We start from the raw sequence: 10,524 nt of genomic DNA, 5'->3' as shown, positions 1-10,524 counted from the left end.
AGATCAGTGAAGTAGTCGGCCATCTTGTAACAAGAGGAATGGATGAGGTTTACACGCTACAGACAGATTGGTATCATCATGGAGATGTGACTTCAGGGACTGTGGGTGAAGCAAATAAGCATCATTGGAGTGATGAAATTTATGATTTATACAGAGCTGCGGAAAATGTAGATTCATAAATGGTTAGTAAGGATCACTTGGGTGAGATTGTAGAGGTTGAGGACAAGAAAGAAGATGAGTTCCTTGCTAAGCTTCGAGATGCTGAAACACCACTATATGGAAGCTGTGAAAATCATAGCAAGCTATCTGCTATTGTTTCACTTTTTAGACTGAAGATACAAAATGGATGGTCTGACAAGAGTTTCAATGATCTACTTGAGACATTGCCTGGAATGTTGCCTGCGGATAATGTCCTCCATACATCTTTATACGAGGTGAAAAAATTCTTGAAGTCATTTGATATGGGCTATGAAAAATTTCATGCTTGTGTAAATGATTGTTGTCTATTCAGAAAGAAGTACAAGAAGCTTCAAAATTGTCCAAAATGCAATGCCTCACGATGGAAGATTAACCGGCAAACTGGTGAAATATAGAAAGGTGTCCCTCAAAAAGTTTTGCGGTATTTTCCGATCATCCCACGGTTGAAAAGAATATTCAGATCGGAGGAAATGGCAAAGGATCTAAGATGGCATTTTAATAACAAGAGCAGTGATGGAAAAATGTGTTACCATGTAGATTCCGTGACATGGGATCAAATGAATGATAAATATCCAGTTTTTGCTGCTGAAGAAAGGAATATAAGACTTGGACTTTCCACAGATGGATTTAATCCATTCGACATGAAGAATAGTAGGTATAGTTGTTGGCCTGTCCTGTTAGTAAATCATAATTTGTCTCCTCACCTATGTATGAAGAAAGAAAACATCATGCGTACTCTACTTATTCCTGGTCCACACCAGCCTGGAAATAGTATTGATATATACTTAGAACCCCTTATTGATTCTGTGTAATCTCTGGAACAAGGGAGAGTTAGCATATGATGCCTATAGTAAAACTAATTTTACTTTAAAGGCAATGCTTATTTGGACCATTAGTGATTTTCCTGCATATGGAAATCTTGCTGGATGTAAAGTGAAGGGTAAAATAGGATGCCCTGTGTGTGGGAAACACACAGATAGTACTTGGTTGAAGTTCTGCAGGAACCATGTATATATGTGTCATAGAAAGGGTCTGCCACCAACACACAGATATCGAGACAAGAAGTCATGGTTTGATGGAAAACTTGAACATGGGAGAAAACGCCGGGTATTATCAGGTGTAGATATATCCAGAATTCTGAAAAATTTCAGAAATGATTTTGGAAATGCTAAGAGATCTAGTAGGAAGAGAAAAAAAGCCTGATTGTGTTGGGTTAGATTCTGATGGTGAGGATGTAACTAGTGAATCAGAGGAGGATGAGGAAGAAGTTGAAATAGACGAGGATGAGTTATCAAGATGGAAGAAATGGTCAATATTTTTCAGACTATCGTATTGGGAGGTATGACCAAATGTTACATCTTATAATCAATATTTTCTATTTAACTTGTATTGAACTCTGACATTGATAGTTTTTTCCTTCTCAGGAACTACCAGTACGACATAATTTGGATGTAATGCATGTAGAGAAAAATGTGGCATCAAGTACTGTATCTACATTGTTACATTGTGGAAAATCAAAAGATGGTCTGAATGCTCGTAAGGATTTGGAAGTCCTTGGTATTAGGAAAGATTTGCATCCTAGGATCCATGGAAAAAGAACATACCTTCCGGCAGCACCTTGGTCTTTATCCAAGACAGAGAAAAAAATATTTTGTAAGCGTCTTATTGGATTTAAAGGTCCTGATGGGTATTGTTCAAATATATCAAGGGGAGTTTCAGTGGAGGACTGCAAGATTATTGGACTCAAATCACATGATTATCATGTGTTCTTCTTCCAGTTGCAATTAGAGGTCTATTACCTAGAGGTCCCATGATTGCAATTTCAAGGATATGCACATTTTTCAACCATTTATGTCAACGAGTTATTGATAGGGAACAATTGTTGGTAATGGAAAAAGATATTATAGAAACTCTCTGCATGTTTGAACGGTTTTTTCCTCCAAGCTTCTTCGACATTATGGTGCACTTGACAGTTCACCTTGGAAGGGAAGCTAGACTTGGTGGACCTGTCCATTTTAGATGGATGTACCCATTTGAAAGGTTAGTATACTATTTTGTGAATATGTTACAAATTTCTTATGTCGTGTTGCTTATCTTACTTATTTTTGCATAGGTACATGAAAGTTCTAAAAGATTTTGTAAGAAATCCAGCAAGACCAGAAGGGGGTATAGCTGAGTCTTACCTTGCAGAAGAGTGCATGCAGTTTTGCAGTAACTTTCTCAAAAAGACCACCAATATTGAGGCAAAACCAGAAAGAAATATTGAGTATGAGAACCAGTCTATTCTAGTGGGTCGTCCAATCTCTGCAGCTACTCCAATTACTCTTACGGAAATGGACATGAAAATAGCACATATGGCTGTCATTCACAATATGGCTATTGTTGATCCGTTTGTAGAGTAAGTATCTCTGCAATTTTACTTTAAATTATCAAATAATTACCAGTACATGAATATATATTGATGCACGCTTTTTAATGATTCTGAAGCATGCACTTACAATATCCCCAAGACACAAATGCAAGATGCAGACGTGATGCAACATTTTTATGGAGTTTGCATAATCAGAAATTTGCATCTTGGTTGAAAGAGCAGGCATGTTTTAATTGAGCTTATGTTGTTTATGGGATTTTTAGTTTACAACACTTTATGTGGTTGACTTATTTGTTTAATTTTGGTAGGTTTCTATGGATTCTAAAGTACATGAAGAAACGCTTAAGTGGTTTGCCTATGGTCCATGTTGTACTGCAAGATCATATACTGGTTATATAGTGAATGGACAACGGTTTCATACTAGCTCAGTTGATAGGCAAACTCAGAACAGTGGGGTTTTTTATGAGGCAACTGCGATGTGTAGATCCAGTGCAAAAGATACTGCACATGTTGCTGATTGGGTTTCATACTACGGAACAGTTAGTGATATTATTCTGTTGGATTATCATGTGTTCTATGTTCCTTTGTTCTGATGTCAGTGGGCAGTTAGAGGTAATGGAGTGAAAGTAGAAGATGGGTTCACGCTTGTAAACCTGAATCAGAGTCATACTCCTTTCTAAAGGATCCATACATATTAGCCTCTCAAGCCAAACAAATATTTTATTCAAGAGACAATGAATCATCCAATTGGTATGTTGTTATGAGGTGTCCATCAAGAAGATACAGTGAGGAAGATGTTGAAGATGCAGATCTTGGTTTATTGCCACCAGTTGCGGATATTGATATTGACATGGAGGAAACTCAAAATGCTAGGACTGATTGTGAAGGCATAGATGTGTGAATGTTTCTTTGTCTGATTTATCTATGATATTAGTCTATGCTTGAAGTATATGCTTTAATTCTATGCTTGGTCTGTTTTATATGATTTAAGTCTATGCTTTAATTATATATGCTTGTTCATTGTCATTGCAGGTGAATTAAGATGGCCCCAAATAAGAAGACAAGAGGAAGAAAGAAGAAGGTTGTGGACAATGACGAGCTAGAGTTTATTTGTACTTTGAAACCTAAAAATTTAGAACCAGATGAACCTAAAAAGAAGAAGGTTGTGGAAAATGACGAGCCAGATCTGCAATCACAACATATGGAAGGACCAGATCATGAAGTGAATGAGGAACAAAATGAAGAACAACATGCTGCGGGACTGAATGAGGAACAACATGCTGCGGGATTGAATGAGGAACAACATGCTGCGGGATTGAATGAGGAACAAAATGAGGAACAACATGCTGCAGGATTGGATGAGGAAGAACCTGAATGTGAGGTTGAATTATCTAGAGATCATGATTGCAGGCCTAAGAAAAAACAGAGAGGACCAACAAGGATGAAAAACATAGCTAAGGATCCCAATACTCGGGAACATGTTCAATTCACTGAAATGGGAGAGCCTTATGGTCGGGGGTCGGTTAAGCTGTCATCATACTTAGGTACATTGGTAAGAGAGCATGTACCTATCATTATTGAAGACTGGAGGAAAGTAAGTGAAGAACTGAGAACAGTTTTATGGAAATCAATGCATCTATCGTTGTCTTTATATTTTTAAGAGTTATTATATTTATCTTAAAAAACTCAAGTATATGAAATGGGATGTTTTTAAATGAATGCAGGCAAGGTTCAATGTCGATGAGGACTATCAAAAGGTTGCATTGCTAAAGCAAATGGGATGTTTATGGAGAGCATATAAAGCACGAATTGTTCAAAAGATAAATACAGCTCTGACAAACCAACAAAGGATGAATCTGCGTCAAAAAAATATTTTTCCAACAGAATGGCGGAAATTTGTCAAATTCAAAATAAGTCAAGATTTTAAGGTATTACCTTGTATTAACATATATTAATTACATAGTAGACTATTAACATTCGTGTGGTAGGTCGTGAGTGATCAATATAAGAAACGAAAGAGCATGCAGATTCCTCATACTTGTAGCCGTAAAGGGATGGTTAGACTCGCTGAAGAAATGGTTAGTTTTGATAACATGTATAATATTGCTTATATTATAAGCTCGTTACTATTGTTTATAACACCCTATTCTTTTGATACATAGAAAGAGGAAAGCTCAGATCCATCTGAAGTCACAAGACTAAAGGTGTGGGTGACGTCGCGTACCAAGAAAGATGGTACACCCGTGAATACAAATGCAGCGGCAAAGTTTGTAAGTTGTAAAGTTTTATGTAAATGATTTATGCATTTTGGATTAACTACATGTGGTATGTTTTCAATTTTTTTAATGTCTTTATTTGTAGAGAAAAGCAGCTGAACTAATTGATAACCAGCCTGAATCGAATTCAACAAATCCTAAAGATGATCTCCTTTCACAACTACTAGGCACTGATAATCCTGGGAGGCTAAGGGCAATGGGGAGAGGCATGAGTATGTCCAAGTTAGCTTGTTTCCAAGTTAAGAACAAGACTATGGCTGAAATGCAAGAGAAACAAGTTCTATTGCTACAAGCAGTAAAAGAACTACGAGAGGAGATTGCTGAAATTAAAAACAAAGTAAGCAAAAATTTTACACATTCAACTAGAACTTAAATATATTTGTTTATTTCAATACCTACTTTAATCATTAAAACACTGTAACGCCCCCGAACCATCCTATGACCACGGAGGCCATCGAACAGCCACGAGACGCTACGATGGGAACTGCACCGAAGCGATCCGGTCGTTGGACGGAAGCTGCAGACTTCCCGACCGGTCCTCCTCAGTAAAATTCCACCTGCAACCGAGGCTACTTAGGCTTTACAACGCTTGTGGCCTGGAGCGTTGTGTTAGCCCGGACTAGGCCAAGTATCATTTGCAGCTTGCCATGCTTTCCCTGAAACACGTATATATTACTTTAATAAAATATTTTATCGAAAATATCATCAAAGCGATATATAAGATAGTTGGGTAATTTTACATAACCGTTTATGAAAATATAGGGTTTTACAAAGGACACAAGAAAACCCTATCCGGTACCCTACGTTTGCTCCGGCTCTAGACTCACTTAGGCTTCCCTGCAAGACCACAAAAAAAAATAAAGACATGAGTAATCTAAGATTACTCAGTGAGCCTGGGTACCCCTTTCACCTACACGGGCTTCTATTTTTTTTCCCCAACCCAACTATCCGGCAAGCAAAGGAAACAAGCGCTGCAAACTGTTAACAAGTAATCAAAGCAACGCAGCCGGAAACGCTAGCGGAAGCAAATTAAACCACAACAAGCGAGAGAGGTTAGATCATTACAACTCAACTCGATGATCTAGACTCGCTATAACCGCCAAATAACGCCCAAGGCACACCTCAAACTCAATGTTCATACACGACTTGCAAGGACGACTAGAATAAACAAGAAATACTTGAAATACCCTAGACTCCTTCTCCATTTCAACCGACCAAGACATCTAGAATACAACAAGGATCGCTTGAAATACTCTGAACTCTTTTCACCTAAGGGCCCTCGAAATTCTGTTCCGTTCCCCAACACTTCTCCATGTCGAGACCACAAAGGTCACCAACACGAGTCCACAATCATGCTACATCGTCATGTAGCGGTCACGCTAGTAGCTAGCTAGCCGTGACAGTGTCCCGCGCGAGTGGTCATCGGGAACTCATGTGTGACATCCTTAGTTGGAACAGAAGATTGACACACTTATTCTAGCTAATACTCGAGAAAAAAATTCAAGAGACTTGCTAAAATACCAACAACGACTCAAGCAAGAAAATCAAGCTTAAGCAACTCATACAACCAGTTTCCTCACGCATGCAATCCACTGGATTTAAATCATTTAAATCCTTCTTAACCCAATTAAGCATGCAAGCTCACTCAATTTAATCGTTTAAATTCATTAAGTCCCAAATACGCATGCAACTAACCTCCATCAATATTATGCAATAAAATGCAAAATATTTTACTCATTTACTCTTGCATGAAACCGATCTTAAGCAAGAATTAATACTTGCAAAATTCTCTAGATTCGATCATGCATGCAACCCTTAAGCCGTATTTTTAAGTGTTTCGTTTCACTTAAAAAAATTTCACCCCAAACTATTCTTTAACCAATTATCGAGTGAGTCCAATTTATTCACCATGCAAATTATCCCATTTACGCATGCACGCACCAAACTTTAAACCACAACTACATGCTTACCACAGACTCACCTTTTCACACGTCGATGTTTACTGGATCTCACTGCACCACGCAATCAGACACCCCGCTTCTTCTTCGCGTCGATCAGCCTCCCGCTTCTTCGACCGCAACCACTGCAGCCAACTTCTTTTCTCGGCTCGTTCTTGACTGAAAACCGCGTCTAGCTCTCGACCTTCTTCGATCACTATTACTGGTTCTTCTCGACAATTCTTCGACACAACTCCGTCTACTCTCGACGAACTCTTCGATAGAACTCTCGACAAAGTAATAATTCTCGTCGATCACCCTCTCGTCTTTCTTCGGCGATCTCTCTCTCACAATAACCTTCTCTCCTTGATTTCCTCTCGACACAGTGTCGATAAGTTCTCTCTCTCGACCTCTCTCTCGACTTCTCTCTTGTTCTTTCTTGATTTTTAAGTGAGAGAAGAGAGCTTAAGACTTAAGAGAAATTTGAGAAATGAGGAAAATGAAAGAGTGAAGCCTCACACCTCTATTTATAGGCTCGAACTCTTCCTCTTCTCCCTTAGTGCTTCTTGACAAGTGTCTTCCTCATGGCTTGCATGTTTAGCGTGATTAACACCCCCCAATCGTTAATCACCATTAAATCCACTAACTCCACTCTATTAGTGCATGTAAATCTTTTTATTAGTGAATGCGATTGCATGTAATCCGATTGGCCAGAATTTTGAGAAAATAAAAATTTTATTTTTCTCGGCCAAATTCGTCTCCCGGTCGAGGTCTCTCGACACTCCTCGTCTCTCGTCCGACGTTCCTCGGTAAAACCCATCTTTCGATCGACGTTTCTCGACAAAAACCCGTCTCTCGGCATTCTTCGGTCTCATTCGGGCGTTCCTCTCGGTATTTCCCGGGCCGTATCGGTTCTCCCGATAATTTCTCAGACAATCTTTTCTTGGTCTCTCGGACTCCCGGTATTCCCGGACTACTTTCCTCGGCTTCTCGGTCAATTTTCTCGACCCCTCAGACAATTTTCTCGACCATCCCCAGCCTTCTCAATTTTCTTCGGTCATCTTGACCTCTTCCCGGACATTACCCGAACATCCCTTGAACGTCTCGGTATTCTTCCTTGGTATTTACCCGACTTTCCCACGGATGTCGTTTCCGCATAAACCATTAATTTTTTATCGGTTTCAAGGCCTCGATCTCACCTCTGGTCACTCCAACCTTGGCTCGGTCATTCCCCGACTCACGAATATTTTCTCGAACTTCTTCTGGTCGTTCTTCTTCGTTTAACATCTTCTTTCTTTTGAAGTTTTTCCCGAGTCATTTCCTTGAAATTTTATTTTGGGATTTTTATCCTTGGTGAGGGTCATTACAAACACATTACAAAAACACGAGCCTGAAGTCGGTGAGAACTCAGCTGCAAGAGTAAGTACTTCATGAGGATTTTACATTGTATTTCAAACTTTTCTGCATCTGACTCAGGTAGGTGATAATTTTTTTTTGTAGACTGTTAACAGAGGAAAATCCCAACCAAAGTGTGTGTTGGTTGATTGGGCTGGTACAGATGAAAATGTTGCTGAGGGTCTTGTTCTTTCAACAGATCCAGCTGACTTTGTTAATGACATTCCCTTAGGCCCTAATCATGTTAAAGTTTTGGTTGAAACGGCTATCAAACCAGATGCGTATCTATGGAGACCTGCAATTAATATGTTCAACATTGAGCAAATTGTTGGGTTACTAGTATCATGGCCTGACCATAAATGTATTATTTTGGATCAAAGGATTGACACGGATGACATTGCGCCTAAGGTATAGTCTCATATGTCTAAGAACATTAGTTATACTCAATACGTTTGATTACCTTTGCATTTTTCCTTTTTTTGCTTATCAAAATGAGGGTGTTGTATGCATGTGTTTGACAGAGCCCAACCACAAACCCATCGAACAAATGCAAACTCTTGCATTTGTCTAAAAAGGATGAAGTGATTGCTGAAGGACGTTGGCAATCTCAAGATCCAAAAGCATTGGTTAATGGACTTCTTCTCGGACCACATGCTATTAAAGTATTTGTGGATGTTGTATTACAACCTGATACATTTCTATGGAGGCCTACAATCGAAACAAAATACTTAGTGGATATGTCTTTTGTTGCATGGCCGGCTCATGCAGTTGTATTTGAAAATACCTCAGATGCATCTCGCCAAAAATCTGCACTGCATACTTCTACCGCAATTGATCAAGACGGAGGTGCAAAGTCTCATGCAACTGTTTCAGAAGTCCGTCTACATAAATCTCCTAAGAAGACAAATAAACAACAGGCAAAATCGCCAGTTAGGAGATCTGAGGTAATTTTTCTTTGGTTTAGATGATCTGAAACTGATATAGTTTACTCTATGACCTTTAGTACTAACTTGTATTTTGCAGCGACACAATCCACCTGTAGTTGTTAAAGAAAATCAGAAGTGCAAGCTGATGGATGTAACAGGATTGAAGCGGGTAGTTTCCGAAGGACGCTGGGCTTCAAACAACCCTGACCAAACTGTCCACTTTGTTCCCTTGGGAAAAATGCAGTTAGAGTTTGGGTCGATATTGTGAAGGTGAGCAATGCTGCAGTTTGGAGGCCATGTTCAGAAATTGAGACTATGGAAGATGCATTAGGAACATCTATCGCATGGCCAGAAGACAAAGTCATCATGTGTTAAACAATGAAGTACTTTAGTAGCTTGTTATGTTGTGTGTTTTGGATTGACTGTGACATTGTGTTGAATGCTTTTGGTTGAATGAATGGATTCAGAAAACAGGCTTTTTGGTTCAATATTGTCCATTTTCAGTAGCATTCATAATAATGCCATAAAAAGTACTAAATCTTTAACAGCAAAATATAACAGTCATGAAAACACATATAATAGCATACACAATACTGCAATAAATACCAATATAGCAGAAAACATTTATGCCATAACATAACTTATTACAGCACACAAAATCCTGCTATATATTTACGGATAATGACAAAATATTAAAGCTATGGAAGAAGTAACTATATTATAGCGTAATAAAAAACTGCCATGGTAGACTGAACCTATAATAGCATACAATAAAAAACGCTATAGTAAATGTCAGACCTAAGATAGCTGTCGAGAACATAGTGTTTATGAAAACGCCGTTAAACATCAATTATAGCATTAATCGTGTGCCATTAATAACAGTTTTTCTTGTAGTGCCCAAATCCTTCTCCTGAGCCAACCGCAACCTACTCAGAAGATCTGCTCTATCAACTGCTTCCAAACCCAATGGTTCCTGTGAAACAGCACACAAGCTCAAAGCACTGATCTCTCCTACCAGAGACTCCATCTCCTGCTCCTGAGCCGAAGCTACCCTCTTCCAACTCAGAGCATCTGCAACCGTGTTAGTCTTACCAGGGTGATAGGCTATCTCCAAATCATAATCCGCCACAAGCTCCATCCACCGCCTCTGTCTCAAATTCAGCTCAGGCTGAGTGAATATATACTTCAGGCTCTTATGATCTGTAAACACATGTACCTTTGCACCATAAAGATAAGATCTCCAAATCTTCAGGGCAAAAACTACAGCAGCCATCTCTAAATCATGAGTAGGATAGTTGCCCTCATGCTTCCGCAACTGCCGCGAAGCATAGGCAATCACCTTCAAATGCTGCATCAGCACACAGCCCAAACCAACTCTGGATGCATTAGTATAAACCACATAGGGTTCTCCCTGCTCAGAC

The 10,524-nt window shown here is 39.1% G+C and overlaps 2 pseudogenes; both read left to right on the top strand.

The window, feature by feature from the left end:
- Nucleotides 1-1,074: 1,074 nt before the first annotated feature.
- On the top strand, nucleotides 1,075-3,470 carry LOC147923710 (uncharacterized; annotated as a pseudogene).
- Nucleotides 3,471-3,611: 141 nt separating this feature from the next.
- LOC147923709 (uncharacterized) lies at nucleotides 3,612-9,478 on the top strand (annotated as a pseudogene).
- Nucleotides 9,479-10,524: the final 1,046 nt, after the last annotated feature.

Source organism: Camelina sativa, chromosome 17 (assembly GCF_030686135.1).
Source record: "Camelina sativa cultivar CO46 ecotype springtype chromosome 17, ASM3068613v1".
Lineage (NCBI taxonomy): Eukaryota > Viridiplantae > Streptophyta > Magnoliopsida > Brassicales > Brassicaceae > Camelina > Camelina sativa.
This window is presented reverse-complemented; position numbering and strand designations above follow the sequence as displayed.